The sequence below is a fragment of the Oryza glaberrima genome, chromosome 8, assembly GCF_000147395.1.
Source record: "Oryza glaberrima chromosome 8, OglaRS2, whole genome shotgun sequence".
Lineage (NCBI taxonomy): Eukaryota > Viridiplantae > Streptophyta > Magnoliopsida > Poales > Poaceae > Oryza > Oryza glaberrima.
The window spans coordinates 4,080,373-4,096,294 of record NC_068333.1 but is presented as its reverse complement, the minus strand read 5'-3'; the positions used below and the strand labels follow the sequence as shown (position 1 = coordinate 4,096,294).

Here is a 15,922-nt window from a genome sequence, read left to right as displayed (position 1 = left end):
TGTGTTTCTTTTAGATGATTAATAAATAAACTTGGATGGTGAAAGTGAACACACAAAATGAGACAGTTCAATTAAAACCCTACCGTGCACAGGTGTCTGCCTTGATGACGCTACAGTGTACAAAATGAAAAAAAAAAGAAGAAGAAAAGAAAAACTGCAATCAAGAAACTGAATAATCTGAAAACGCTTCGCCCTGCATTAGTTAGTACGGAGTACAGATCAATTGTGAGAGTGACATACCGAAGGTTCATAAAACATGGTTAATTGGAATCATGAACACGCATATGAACTCGTCGTGGTCGTCGTCGTCGGCGGCGGCGGCGGCGGCGGCGCGTGAGATGGCTTCGGGAGATCGGAGGCGAGGTCTCCTCTCCCGGCTCCGGCGACCGGCCGGCGAGAGGGAGATGGCTCAGTAGATCCAACGGTCCGTATTGATCTAATTTTGCGAAAAGCCCCCTGAATTTGGACCGTTACACTGGTAGTAGCTGTCCACAACTTTGCAATAAGATCCCCCAATTTGGGCGCTATCTATCGTGGCAATCCCAAAATGTTGCATTCATACATGTGGTATAGATTTTACCTCAATTTTCATTAACACATTCCAAACTGATAAATGGTGTGTTTCGTAAAAAACTTGAAATTGCTTTAAAATATCAAATAAATTTATTTTTTAAGTTTGTAACAATTAAAATTTAATTAATTATGTGCTAGTGGCTTTCTTTTTTTTTCATAACTTCATCTTAATCTTAAATGAATACCAACCTTATTGGAATGCTGTCAGCAAGAGGAAATTTAACTATTTGCTACTTTTATAGGGATTAATCCATCATACACCCCCTCAATTCTTACTGTTTAAAATTCACCCCTTAACTTTAAAATCAGGAATCTAACACCCTCAACTATCAAACCATTCAATTTACATCCCTAGAACATACCGTAGTGGTTTTTCTACTTATATGGCATCTACGTGCCAATATGGGTCAGCAAAATTATTAAAAGCAATAATGACCCCACATGGCATTGAGAGTTTGAGATCCTCTTCCTCTTCTCTCACCTACTTTCTCCCTCTTCTTGAGATTTCCTTGATTTGCCTCCACCGATAGGCTTGCTCCATCCGCCTTTGCCGACGAGGCGTTGACCACCTTCACCTTCCAACCGGCGAGGTTAAACTCCTTCTCCCCAAGTGCCTCTTCCAACTGCCGGCGAGGTAGACCTTTGGCTTCCCGCAGCATCCCCGTTTCCTCGAGCGCTTTCCTCCTCCATGTGCCGACGAAATTGAGCTCCTGCTCCTCGCCACATCTTGGAGTGCCTCCTCCTCTAGGTGCAGGTGAGCTCGTGAACTCCCCCCCCCCCCCCCAAGCGTTGCAAACTAGAGCTTTGACTCCTTCCTGCGTTGCCCTCCCAAGCGCCTCCTCCTCCTCAATGTGCTGGCATGGTCGAGCTCCGCCTTCTCGATGCCCTAAGCACATGCTCCATGCGCAGGCCGTTAGACGAGCTTCAGCTTAGCCTACGCCTCCTCCCCGACATGCTGGTGAGCCTGAGAGCACTCCACCTCCCCCTCCCCTCACCGAGCGTCCCCTCGATGCGTTAGCAAGGTCAAGTTCCACTTCCCCCTTTGTCCCTCGAGCTTGAGCTTACAGATCCCGCTCGGGAGAACTTCGGTGCTAGCGCTTGTCTCAAGTGCGTCGAGATAGGGGAGAAAGAGAGATCAGAGCAATGGGAAGAATGTCTAATGACTAATAGTTGGGAGGGCAGTAAGGGGGCTTGCAAAATGAACGGCATCCCTCCGCAACCGTTAGCATGTTTCAACGGATGTGCAGTACGTCATAAAAAAGGTTCTTTGTAGGGGTGGAGTTAGAACGAAATGAAGGTGGGAACCAACATCAAATTTAAGCTGATACAAGTGTCTAAGTTTGCATTGAAGAGGATGCACATATAGTGAAAATAGTTTGCATTGAAGGGTATGGTGAAAATAGATAGCTAAGTAAATATTTTTCTTGACCAGGTTTATGGACACCTTTTGCACAATAGTTCAGCCCCTGGCTCTTTGGGAGGGCGTTTTTTAAAGAGGGCGTTAGGTGTAGATTTGTAAAACTTGATAATTCTTGTAATTTTGTTTCGCATCTCGTTGATGCTGACTCTATTAGCTGAGTAATATATCTCCCTTTCCCTGAAAAAAAGGATTTGTAAAACTTTTTAAAAAATATATTTTAGTAAATATATCTCTACTATTATAAAAATTGAAGATGTTTCCGCGGTCCGTCATCCATGTTTGAGTAGGTTATATAAAAATTGAAGATGTTTCCATGGTTCGTTATCCGTGTTTGAGTCGGTTTTAATTTTATGTTTTGGTTTTAACCTATATCTCTTCTCTACCATTATAAAAATTGAGGATATTTTTGCCGGTATTTTGATACGTCATCCGTGTATGAGTCGGTTTTTAAGTTCGTTTGCTTTTGGAAATACATATCCATATTTAGGTCAGGTTTTAAGATCGTTCAGAAGGAATCATATAAGAAATCTGTTTAAAAAAACTCGCATACTAACTTGAGATGATCGGACTCCTAACTGTAGCTCATGATTTTCTAAAAAAAAATAGATATCCAAGTGAACTCCTACGGTGAATTTCATCTTAACTAAACCATATATAAAAATAATAAGATTAAAATAGACTTCACCCATTGCAACGCACGGACATTTTTTCTAATATTTTTTTAAAAAATCCGGGATGGTTGCCTGTCATGGGCTGCGGTTTGGGCCAAGAAGAACGAGGTGAAATCTGGGCCAGCGCAAGGCGACTGGCACGCGGGTCTGGGGGCAAATCGTGGACAAAAGAGCAAAATCCGGCGCCGCCGACGTGGACTCCGACACGGCCGTCGATCTCCGACTCCGACGCCATATCGGAACAGAACCTAACCTCTCGACACAAATAGCGAGAAACCCCAACCCGTTCTTCTTCTCCCCATCTCGATCGATCGCGACCACCCCAACGTCCGGAATCCACGCACGATCTAATCAACTTCTCGCAAGGTAACTAAATCCTCCGCTAATATAATTGTGTATTACTATCAGAATCAGGCTATTATCAACATGCATGTTTGTAATCTGTAATAACGTATGTGTGTACGTGCATTATGCTTCTCGGTATAACTGGAAATTAGTCAAGTCGCAAATAACACAGCATGATATGGATTTGATTGTATTTCTAATTGATCAAACATGTATCAAGGTTTTAAAATCTCCGGCTATAACTACCATTATCTTCGGAGATGGTTGTTTGAGGAGGATCTAGCTATTTTGCTATCATTGTACAATTTAACTGCTATAGTCTTATTTAGCCTGCTATTAGTTGTTTGATATGGTTTACAACTAACAGGCTCATATTTTCGCTTATGCTTATTAGTCAAAAATTTGAATTTTCAATTTTAAATTTGAAGTTAATTTTAAGGTTTTTTTCATCAAAGTTTATTTTAGATCGTTAAGAACACGTATATAAAAGTTTTATTTAGAAATTATGTTTTTTTATTTGCAAATACGCCGTTTGGTTTATTCAAAACGATGGGGCTGTAAATGTCTTGGCATGCTGTTTTAACATTGGCAATGTTTGCTACAATCTCTCTTAATCAGAAAATGCAGATCATCGTGAAGACTCTGACCGGCATCACCATCACCCTCGAGGTGAGACCATCCGACACGATCGACGACGTGAAGGCGAAGATCCAGGACAAGGTAGGCATCCGCTCCGACCAGCAGCACCTCGTCGACGTCTCCGCCGGCAGCAAGCAGCTCGACGACGGCGGCAGCACCCTCGCCGACTACGACATCCACGACGAGTCCACGCTTCACCTCGTGCAAGTCCTTCTCGGCGACCACGGTGAAGTGCGGATCGTCGTCAAGGCCATCGACGGCGAGATCGTCACCCTCGGCGCCGCCGATGCCATCGACGACGACCACGACGACGTGGAGGCGATCGGCGGCGGCGGAGGAGGCTCGACTTCGCTGGCTGCGAGCGGGTTGAGGGAGAGCGTGTGGTTGATGGTTAGAGTGTGCAGGATGGCCGGAGTCTTCTCCGTTTCCAACCTCGCCGGTGTGGCTTGGAGGGTTGGGCTGTGTGCTCTCGCTGTCCGTACGACAATGGAGGCTGTTCGTCTGTGCTGCGGAGATTTTCGACAATGTCATTCGTTGTAGTATGTGATCTGCAGAGATTTTAGACATGTCTCTCTTAATCAGTTAATTGTTGTGATTGTGATCGTGATCCACTGTTTGCTACTGTATTAGTAATGTGACTGTAATGTAAGGTCTTTGTTGGCTTTGTGTTGCTCATGGTTGCAGACTTCCTGTTCCGCTAAGGTCCTCAGCCAAGACGAATTATGCACGTTTTTTTTCTTTTATTTACTTTAATTTACCGGCCCATTTACATGAGCCAGGATTTGGGCCTCGTGGAAAGCAGAAGCTTAGCTCAAATACAGGAAAAAAGTCTACTTTGTCCCTCGAAATGGTTGAGTTTTCAAACTTACTCAACCATAAAATTGGGTATAACGCATCCTTCATTTTCCAAAACCAGTGCAAATTTAATTCTAAGGTAGTATTAAGGATGACTTTTGCTGACATGGCACTTACAGTTAATAAAAAATAGTAGGACCCACATGAGCTCACATGTCAAGGGTTCATATCTTTTTCCCTTCTCCCCTCTTCCCCACATCTTTCTTGTCTATCTCTTCCTGGTATCTAGGAAGACGGCCGACATGAAAGGGGAGGGGGCAGAAGAGGACCAAAGCAATAGCGACCTTGTAATTAATCCTAGGCAACCGCGGCTTCGCTTCCTTCACACGCTGCCATGCGGCTCAACCTCCTAACCACGCCGGTATGTAGCCCTAACGCCTTCGGCTCCTTTGTCCCTACCATCTACCACTCGAACTCCTCGCCATGTCTGGCTCTGCCACTTCTGCCGCCTTGCGATTCGCGAATTGTGGATCTCAGGCCTCTACAAGGCCTCCTCCACCACCCTCCAAGAGCCCGTCCTACATCAACCCCTCTGTACCGGACATCTTCATCGAGCTCTGCATTGGTCGTTGTAGTCCAGCACCCCGACTATCCACAACATTGCCTCTTGCTTGCTGGTAAGGGCCCGCCCTGCCTCGTTGTCGCTAGCCACCGAGTTTCCTCTGTGTATCACTCCCGATGGCACCGTCGACTCAGTCTAGAGTACCAATCTTATTCGAGCTCCGGTTGCCACCGACCCCATGTCCTCGCTCTGCCTCGTCCCCCGCTGCTTCTACTAGAGTTTGCCGTCAAGGTCTGTTCCAGGGGAATCATCTCCACGCATTGAAAAAAGGGGAGAGAGAGTGGGGGAGAAAGGGCATCCAGTGATAATGGGCCTCAAGGGCGGATCCACAGTATGTGGAGTGGGGTCCTAGGACCCCACTCAAATTTAATATTTAGTGTATTACTAATGTGTAATTAAGTAAAAAAATTTTGAGCACACTATCAATTCTAATAAGATGCTCCCACTCGATTTTTGGGCTAGGTCCGCCCCTGATGGGCCTCACGTAATTTTTTTTAAATTTCTTTTCGATGGCCATATAGGCTGCACCTCAATGGAGATAGAACAAGTCAAACAAGCAAGTCAAGTGAAACCGCTCTCAATATTACCTTAGGACCTCATTTCTACGAAGATAGAACTCATATCTTAGATTAGGTACGTGAAATGAACTTTTTTTTTTTGTCAAAACAACAAATGAAGTAGTACAGCAAAGTGGAGAGTCGATGACTTGTACTGACTACTGAGGATCCGCATGCAGCGGCCAACTAGTTCTTCAAGGAAAGACAACGAAACCGGGCTTGGAATGACCGACGAATGACAATGCTGCCGCGGACCGACGTTGGAGATAAGGAAGAAAATCTAATGATGAGTAAATACAAATTAATTATAGATATAACGAAAAATATGATGCAAATTGATTCTATTGTAGTCTCTCTCAAACCCTTTTTTTTTTTTTGAAAACCGCTCTCTCAAACTACCATATGGAGTATATTATAGTGCGTATCATTGCTCGGTTTCTAAAAAAAAAAAAAAAGCGTATCATTGTTTACCTCTCCTGTGTGCCGGTATCTTTGCTTGATATAGCTGTTGCCAATAATAAAAGCTAGAAATAAAATTATTGTGTGTATTTCCTTTTACAAATAAAGATTGCTACACATATATGAGCCTTGTTAGTAGTATAACCATCAACAACCACAATTGTAAGACATTTCCAGTTCGAACCATGGAAACAGAAAACAAAACGTCCAATTCGAAACACGTAAAAAATTGGAAACAGAGGAACAAATCAGAACTGATATCTTGGACACGGCCGTTTCCATCTGCGGCGCATCTGAACAGAACAGGTAAGCTATAAATAGCGATCGAGCACCCCACGCCGTCTTCTTCCTCATCGATCAATCCATTCGCCTTCGCAAGGTACGTACCTAATCCTCCCGTGCCCTAATCACCTTCTAATCTCGTAGTTTTGGCGATCGATTAATCACTGATGATCGGTCTTTGGAACTGCACTGCTGCTGTCATATGTTGTTTCTCGCGTACTCTGTCGTAGGGCCTTGTATAACCGTGTTTTAGTTCTGCACACCGTGTATGGTTTTAACTAGATTTGAATTTTCATGTGTTAGTTAGTAGATTAGTTTGGCTGTTGCGCTTGATTCGTGCGTTTGGATCTGGCTGTTTACGCTTGAAAGCCTAGCGTAATTGGATCGTCCGGCATGAACTCTGTTTTTGATGCTGGTTTAGTAGATTAATTTGCTGAACATGGGATTTGGTGTGTGTGGTTTGCTGTTTCGCTGTACAAGTTCGATTTGGTCTTTATAGGAGATTGTCAGTGTGTTCTAGGATACATGTGTATTGATTAATTTGAAATCCAGATGGCCATTGCAAATCGATTATACTCACCCCTATCTGTTTTACATTCAGAACTACAAATAATGCGTGCATGGTTTCATAGCTAATTGTTATTGCTGCTTCTATTCCAAATATGGGGTGTTTCAGAGCTAACTGGATCCTTTTGTTAATTAGTTGTACAAGGAAAAACTGCACTCATATCAGTACTAATGATATCTGTGACTCGGAATATGAATGTATTTCTATGTGACATCAGACTGAAACTATGTTCTACATCAACCTATTTTTTATTTGGAATGTACTCTATTTGTTAATTGTGCTTTGCTGTGCATAGTTACCGTGTGCTTCAAATTGATCTAACATCACTGTTATCTTTCATCAGATGCAGATCTTTGTGAAAACCCTGACCGGCAAGTCCATCACCCTTGAGGTGGAGTCATCCGACACAATCGACAATGTGAAGGCGAAGATCCAGGATAAGGAGGGCATTCCCCCGGACCAGCAGCGCTTATCTTTGCCGGCAAGCAGCTCGAGGAAGGACGCACCCTTGCTGACTACAACATTCAGAAGGAGTCGACCCTCCATCTTGTCCTCCGTCTCCGTGGTGGCCTGTGAGCTTGCAGTATTGGCTCGCCTTTTTATCTCTTGCTATAGTGGAGTCTGACAGTCTGTTAGTCTGCCATGAATAATTAAACTAGTTGTGAACAATGTCATCTTAATCTAGTGATTAGTATGTTTGCTGAATTTCCCTTCGGATGTTACTTCCATGGCAATTTTCTCTCTTATATGCTGCTCAGATCATTTGATCATTTTGAACATTTCTAGTTATGAATCTAGATAATTGTGTGTCCAGATTCGTAACTAAAAGTTGCTATATTTTGAGATGGAGATGGAGGTAGTACCTGTTTGCTCGTGGCTCCTGCTCACCTAAGGGCCTCAGCCAAAACAACAGAAATATATAATACACGTGGTTATGTAAGTTGCAGCTTATCTAGAACAGGGTTTCCCAAACCGCCGGGGCCAGGGTTACCGCGCCCCGGCGGTAAGCACGGTTACCGTGCGGTAACTGTAAAAAACCGTGCAAAATTTATCAAAAATTCAAATTATTTTTTAAATTTATTTGTTTAAAGAAGTTACCGTGGTATTTATATTACCGTACCCCCGCGGTAAGTCCGGTAACCGCGGTAACCGACGGTAAGTCGAACCCTGATCTAGAATAGCTTGGTGTTAGATCGACTAATGTCCTCGACGATTTTCTGCCTTTAATTACCTAGCCCCTTTTCCTTTTTGTAAGTAATCTTTAGAGTTGGAAATCCCTCAACAATGCATTGGCATGAATTGCCATTTGTCGTCATGATTATTGGACTGTGTTTTGGTTATACAGAAAGCAATATGATACTTTATGATAGAAAGTAATACAATAATTTATAATCCTAAATTATATGACGCCTTTTGCATAACGTACGTCTGATCTCCTACCGTGGGTAATTAAAAAAAAACAAACTCACACACTGACACATAAAACCTATATACAAACACATTTTACACGGCACAGGAATGACCAAACTTGCCTTGTAAAGACAGCACACAATGATATATTGTATTTCTTCATCATCTACTTGATCACAAAGGAGACAAGCGGAAGGGTGGGGGATCCAAGTTAAAATTTTCGGATTTACTAAATTTCTATCAACATACAATAGGTTGTATTTCTTCATCATCTACTTGGTCACAAAGGAGACAAGCGTAAGGTTGGGCAAAATTTATGCTGGTGCGGGAGGAAACTTTTAATTTTTCTTCTGTCGGATTTACCTCAAGATTCATGCTGGAAGAAAAATCACTTGTGCACTGTGCGCACACACGAGTTTGAACTCACAACCGGTTGTTCATAAGCCATGCATGCTAGCCACTTGCACTGTCACAGAATTTGGAAGATTTGGTCAAGTTACATAAATGTTACAATGTTACATTGAAGTTACACTCAAATTACAATATAATTATATTATAATTGTATTTGGAAGATTTTGGAGAAATTTTCTTTCAAAAGTTTTATAGTTAGTCCTATATTTTTCTACTATAAGCCTATAAAGGTTTGACCCATATGCTAAACTAGGACTATTGATCGATTTGACCTTCCCTGTTCCCTCCGAGCGTGCATATCGTTGATTCCTTCATTGGTTGCACCGGCATAGTGATGATTATAGGCATACTACCGAATTAAAACCGACAGTGATATCATTTTTACCTAGCAGTGATAGTCAATAATGTAGTAGTGGACATCCACGCCCCCTCATGTTATTCTCCATATACTCGAAGCTGGCGATGGTATATATAGAGTTGATGCTAAATGGGCTATGGTGCCAAGCCCCAAAGACGACAAGGCGCAATGATGCTAAGTTGGAACTGCTGAGGGATTGGGGGTCACCTCGACAGTAATAAGTGTTGGGATACACGTAGGCTACGATAGCATAAATCAAAATTTTCTACCGTGTAAACCAGGAACCATGCAAGTATTATATCATAGATCGTTACCACTTGACGCGCTGCACAACGGAAGAAAGTGCTAAGAAGGCGAAGGAACCCTCGCGATGTAGCGCGCGTCGATGTAGAGGAAGTAGTCGATCGCACCGGCTTGACCTTCTCCTCCTCGTGCGTTCTCCTCGCGTACTCCCACGCCAATCAACACCGCAGAACAGCGGTGCCTCTACCGGTATCCATACGTACAAGGACGGAACGCCACGTGCAGATATGCTAGCACCCGCGCGCGGCTAGGGTTTTGCTCGGGGAAGGGAGTGGCGGCTAGGGTTTCTCACGTGATGCAATACCTCCGCTGGTCACACCCCTCATGAATATATAGGATCCATAACTCGGGCCTCCAAGGCTCACAGGACTCCTATTCGGATCTCTATCCGAATTAAACTCATATTAGATCTCCATCCAATCCCCTTATTCCGGCCCATTAAGCGTGCGACCCTGTAAGTTCATGTACACTCGGCTGTAACCCGAAAACTCCTTTTCGGTGCACGTATCAAAAGCAGCCCCTAGCAGAACGTATTGGCCCACCGGGCATACATAAAGATCATATCGGCTGAACCTCTAGTGTATACTTGTATGAACCCCTTTACCTCACGATATCGATTAAGCTCAAGGCTAGATATGTGTCATCCTCTAATAGCTCAATCATTCACTCGAATCTGTGATGGATTATATAACTTGTGATTGACTCCTCAATCACCTTTGGCATGGCCATGTACTTTCATAATCTATAACATCGAGGGACCCAGAGATATCTCTCCATAGGAGGGGCAAATCCCATCTTGATTATTCATATCTCACTGCATGTTTTATAGCATACCCGAAAACTATTTTTATAACTACCAAATTATGGAGTAGCGTTTAGCAGTCCCTAAGTAAGCTACTACACATGTTGAGAACCATGATAATCTCAGGTCTAAGAATTCAACACCAACACTAAATGAGATCACTGATGACACAACACATATGGTTCTTGCAGTGTCTCATGTTGGGTCTATCCAAAAACATGTTCCCCAACATGTATCCACATTATTAATTTGGTATCTCTATAACATGATCCATGAGACGTGATTATCAATTAATACATGTGCTGATCATTTAAACATATTTGTTCCACATATGATATTTGATCAGGGATCCTTTAGAAATAGTAACAATCAACATAAAGAGTCTCATGAAAGAATCACATATTCATTAACCAATAATGAGTAATCTATTTCAAGGAACAATATCGGATAAATATATAAACATAGTATGTGATATAATCATCTCTATGATTACCTCTAGGGCATATCACTAACAATAAGATGCAACACCTCCAAAATCTTGTTTGATTCACACAGGCCTAGGTAATATTTATTTCAGAATAAAAAAAATCTACTATAACTGCTAATGAGCTTACTAATGCTTTTCGGGTTGATAATAGCTTTGTGGTTCTAGCTATACAAAGATCAAAAAGCCTTTGATTAATGTGGACGAATGAGATCTTACCATAGTTATGTCTAGCCCTAATTATATATGCTTGATTTTGGGGTACATAGTCCAATAAGCATGATGTTTAATCTCCTTTGTTTCTATCTATCTATCTATCTATATATATATATATATATATATATATATATATATATATATATATATATATATATATATATATATATATATATATATATATATATATATATATATATATATATATATATATATGGTGACCCTAACCATCAAGCTAGTGTTGTTATATGGAAAAAGAGTGCAAATTTGTTGTACAAAGTAGCCATAGACCTACTTGTATGGGTGATTGTAATGATATCATGTATGATAATGAAATGTTTCACCATCATATGAGGAATCTTAATGATATCATGTATAGATCTACCTATCAATAGTACTAGAATTTCTCAATTTCACCATCATATTAGGAATCTTGGTCTTATTGATCTTGGTTATAATGGTCTTGCTTATACTTGGTCTAATAAACAATCTGGTTGTGATATGGTTCTTGAACGTCTTTGTTGCTGCTTAGGAAATGTTGAACGGTGCATACATTTTCCCTCATTCTACCGTTTATCACTTATCTATGCTTTATAGTGGTCATGCTCGTATATATTATTGCTATTCTCAATAAAGCTCAGACATGCTGGTATGTTGTTGATGGCTCTTTTCAAAACAAATCTATTCATCTAGGAAAACATCTTCTTGCTTGGAATAAAAAGAAAAAAAATATTTGCAGCAACAAATAAAACAAGTCGAAGATCAATAAGGGTCCAAAATGCTCATAATAGACCAAGGTTACTCCATGAGGAAAAACACTTAGAACAGCTTCATGATGCACTTATGGGTAAGTTATCAGATTTTATATAGACAAAAAAACATTTTTTTTATTTTTATATATTTAGTCACATTATTATTCAATCCATATTTTAAATAATATTTTATAGGATCGTATGGATAGAATCAGGATATTACCTAAATTTAAGTTAGTAAGATGTGTGGAAACGAATATATAAAAATTAGGATAGGTGAGGATTGTACCATTTCGGTTTCATAGGATCCTACTACTGTAAGATCCTAGAATAAATATCGGGATAATGATAAAGTTGATTACTAGCTCCAGCATATGTACGGTTGAATTGTCGTATCGTAGGTATTAAAGTTAGGCAAGATCGACGAAAGGCATGCACTGTCGTCGACGTGTCCATTAGTGTTTTTTGGATGCTAATTCGCGTCACCCGAGGTGGAGGCGGCAATCCTCGATGGTTGGAATTAATTTGGAAACGCAGGTGCTTGCTTTGGCGCTATCGCAGCTTCCACACGTACGTACGTAGGAGTTTTAACTTTTTTCGCATGCAACGTTTGTTTGTGTATAAAGGAAGGGCCTGTTCAGATTGATGCTATTTTTAATCGTATCATTTTTTATATAAAATTACTAAAAAATATATTTATATTTACTTTGTTGTTAAAATTTAGTAAGTACGTAAGAAATTCTGCTAAAATTTTAGTAATGTTACTATTTGCTAAAATTTGGTAAGGTTTATTTTGGCTATAATCTGAACAGACCGGAAGTTTGTTTCGCTTTGCCCTTTGGGAAGAAGCAAAAATTGGCGTGATGTACCTGTGCCTCCGCTAGCTCCGGCCGGCACACAAGGTCACAAAGCAAAGCTTTTGTCCTCTGGCCACGTACGGAGGACACATCCCTAGGGTGAGCAGAATAAACCAACCGATCCCCAAAAACCCTGGACCCAATTCTAAAGAAACCGAATGTACGGTCAGCTGTTTTATTAAATACTGTATATAGAGAATCAAGAAACATACCCGTGATGATCTCATAGTAGCCGATAATATATGACGAATGCATCCTCAATCTAGCTATGGATGTTAATTAGCTTGGGTGAGATCGCAGACCGGACCAAACCAAATTATATTGGTCTACAATCTTTTGCCAAAAAGTTCGATTTCCACCTTAATTTCCATAGATCAAATTAACCGTCTCGAAATTTCGGTTAGGACCGAATGCCACCCCCAGATAACCCTATGTATTACATCCATTTTAAATTGTAAGGCGTCGTTGACTTTCCTAATAATTTTTAACCATCTATTTTATTTGAAAATATAGTATAATTATATAAAAGTATAAGCTAAGATTATAGTTTCTTTGATGATAAAATGATAAAATAGGTCACAACAAAATAAATGATATTTATATTTTCTTTAATAAAATGAATAGTTAAATGTTATGCAAAAAGTCAGCAGCTAGCGTTATACATTTTGGGATGAAGGGAGAAAAACTTTTACTATGGTGAGACAGGGGCTATCAATTGTATAAGGAGAAACATGAGGATATGTTTATGAAAATAGTTAATTTTCCTCGTGGTACTCTATAAAACTGGGAACTGCGAATTGTTCAGATAGGAGTGAAACTAAACAAGGAGACAGCCAGTAGCTAGCTACCACTACCAGCAGGGATGGATGTTTGCCAGCTGATCAATCTGTACATGGAGCTATGGGACGACGACATGCCGGCCGGTATGCTCCGGCGGGTCATCCGGCGCCTAGGGATGGCCAGCGCCGCCGTCGCCGTCGCGGCACTAGAGGGCCAAGGCCGCCGCCGCGGCGCCGGAGGGGTCGTCCTACTGCCGGCGCTCGCGTCGTTCGTTCTGCTGCTGCACAGCGTCGCGATGGTGCTCCTCAGCGTCTGCGGCGTGCAGGCGGCGGCGCGAGGCCCAGGTGATGGTGCTCGCCGCCGCTGCCGCCTCGCGCGCGCCGTCGCCCGGGCATCGCTGACCCCGTTCCTGCTGCTTGTGCTGGCCGGACTCCTCCAGGGAGACGGTGAAGAAGCTGATCGCTGTTACTTCACGTAGCAGCTGAGAGCATGATCGTCATCACATCATTCATGGAAGGTGTCATCAAGAGTTTTCCGTCTAAATAATTATATGGGGAGCGGATTTTAAATAGTTGATGAAACATTCTCTCCTTTTTCATGTCATTCAAATAATTATAAAAAATACTTTTTAGATAAAATTAAAAATATATATTAATATGTAATATATCATTTCACAAATATATGCCAAGTTAAAATTCAGTTGGAAAAAAAGAACAAATTGAATTAATGTATATTCACGGTATTTTTTTTAAACTTGTATAGGTATGTACTCGTAAAATTATAGAGATCATCTTGTGTTGTGAGGATATAATGAGCATATTTGAATTAAATATTGGGTACTATATTTACCATAAACAAGCATGGTTTATATATAGGAAACAAAGCAAGCCCCCAGTATTAAATCATAGTCGGCCTAATATAGAAAACACTCACACAATAGATACAGCATACAAAACATGCTCTAGGTAAACATAATGAATTACCGATATGTAAATAGGTACGATAAATTCTATGCATGATATATCCACGAAATTAGCGGATTAATTTAAAAATTAATCTAGCTAATTACCTTGGATGACATGTGTGTCACGTTGTAGTCGATTATCGTACATAGATGCATCCGAGTAAGAATCAAGCTGAGTGACGTCGGGTAGAGGTTTTGGCGGTGTTGTCGAACAACAATGTTGTCGGTGCGCTCCGCCATTCGTATTTTTCATGGCGGTCTTTAGTTTGGAAGTAGTCCATCTAAAACAAGGTCTCACGGACGATAATATTGAACTGTTGCTCCCCGCGGCGGTGATGTCTTGAAGTTTGATCTATCTTGATAGATCTATTTGTTGGGTGGTGATAATTCTGATCTTGTTCAGTCACATCTCCCAAATTCGAAGTCATCGAAGTATCCCTCGTCAAAAAATCCACAGTGGCAACGTCTTGATAAAGATTGAGATGACGAGGGTTCCAATTTGGAGGAGAACAAACTTCTATCGGGTTGTAACTCCTAGGTCTGAAGTCATCGAAGAGTTGTCAGAAATTACACCTCCTGAACCCATCTTGCCGAAAGCTTGAAGCACCAAGATCCCCTACGTGTCGCACCACTCTCAAGGGAGTAGATCTTAACTACAGTGTTTGTAGAGTATGGAGATCGTTGGAGCCAGGGTATATGCAAGATTGAGGTAAAAGAGACGGGATACAAATATTTTTATACAGGTTCGGGCCTCTTAACTGACAGGTAATAGCTTTACTCCTGTTGTCCGAAATTGGTGTTGCCTTTATATATCGCTATCACTTGAGTATATTATTTGGGATGATATAATCCAGTCTCTGTCGGCTTGTCAGCATGGAGCTCTCACACATAGTCGACGGCTAGCGTAGTCAGCTTCCTCCAATATGAACTTGGCGGGATTGGAGTTGTCCCTATATCCCTTATGTCGACCTTTGTGACTCCTGCATTGGGTTCGGCTAGATCTATATTAGCTTGTCATCATCTCTATTGTCGTGTCCCCTTCTTCCTAGAGGTCTTTTCTCTTGTCTAAGTAGAACTAGGGAAACATGTATAGAAACGATACGAGTAGTACCTGTAGTGCCCAAGTTGAACTCTGCTTCTTCTTTCTTATCCGAAACACTTTTCGTATATGAGACATGATTTGGTGTAAGACTTAGTATATGATGGGCCCTGTTGAGTCCAACCTAAGATTATTGGATATGCCTTATCTATAAGGCTGACAATATTTATCCGATTTATGATCTGATCACATTGTTGTATATTATTGTAATTAAATATTTACAACAAGATATTATATGACTATATTCTGATGAAAGAAGTATGTATGTTTCAAAGTGTTTAAACTCATTGTTTCATATGTGATAACGATATGTTTCAATGTGTGTTTTCACCGTGTTTCATATTATTTTTTTTCAAATGTTTCAATTTGTATTATTTTCACCCTGTATAGATTAATGTTTTACTTCATGGTCAACGGAAATATTTAACTGCTTGTTTTCTTTTTTTGGAAGGAATCGTGTGCCCGATCTGCAGTTCCTCTGGAAAAGTACGATGCAAATTGATTCTATTGTAATCTCCTTCAAACTACCATATATATTCTAATTCGTATCATTGT

The 15,922-nt window shown here is 41.0% G+C and overlaps 1 pseudogene; it reads left to right on the top strand.

The window, feature by feature from the left end:
• Positions 1 to 3,630: 3,630 nt before the first annotated feature.
• LOC127781777 (polyubiquitin 11-like) overlaps positions 3,631 to 15,922 on the top strand; it is a 32,612-nt pseudogene continuing 20,320 nt past the window's right edge.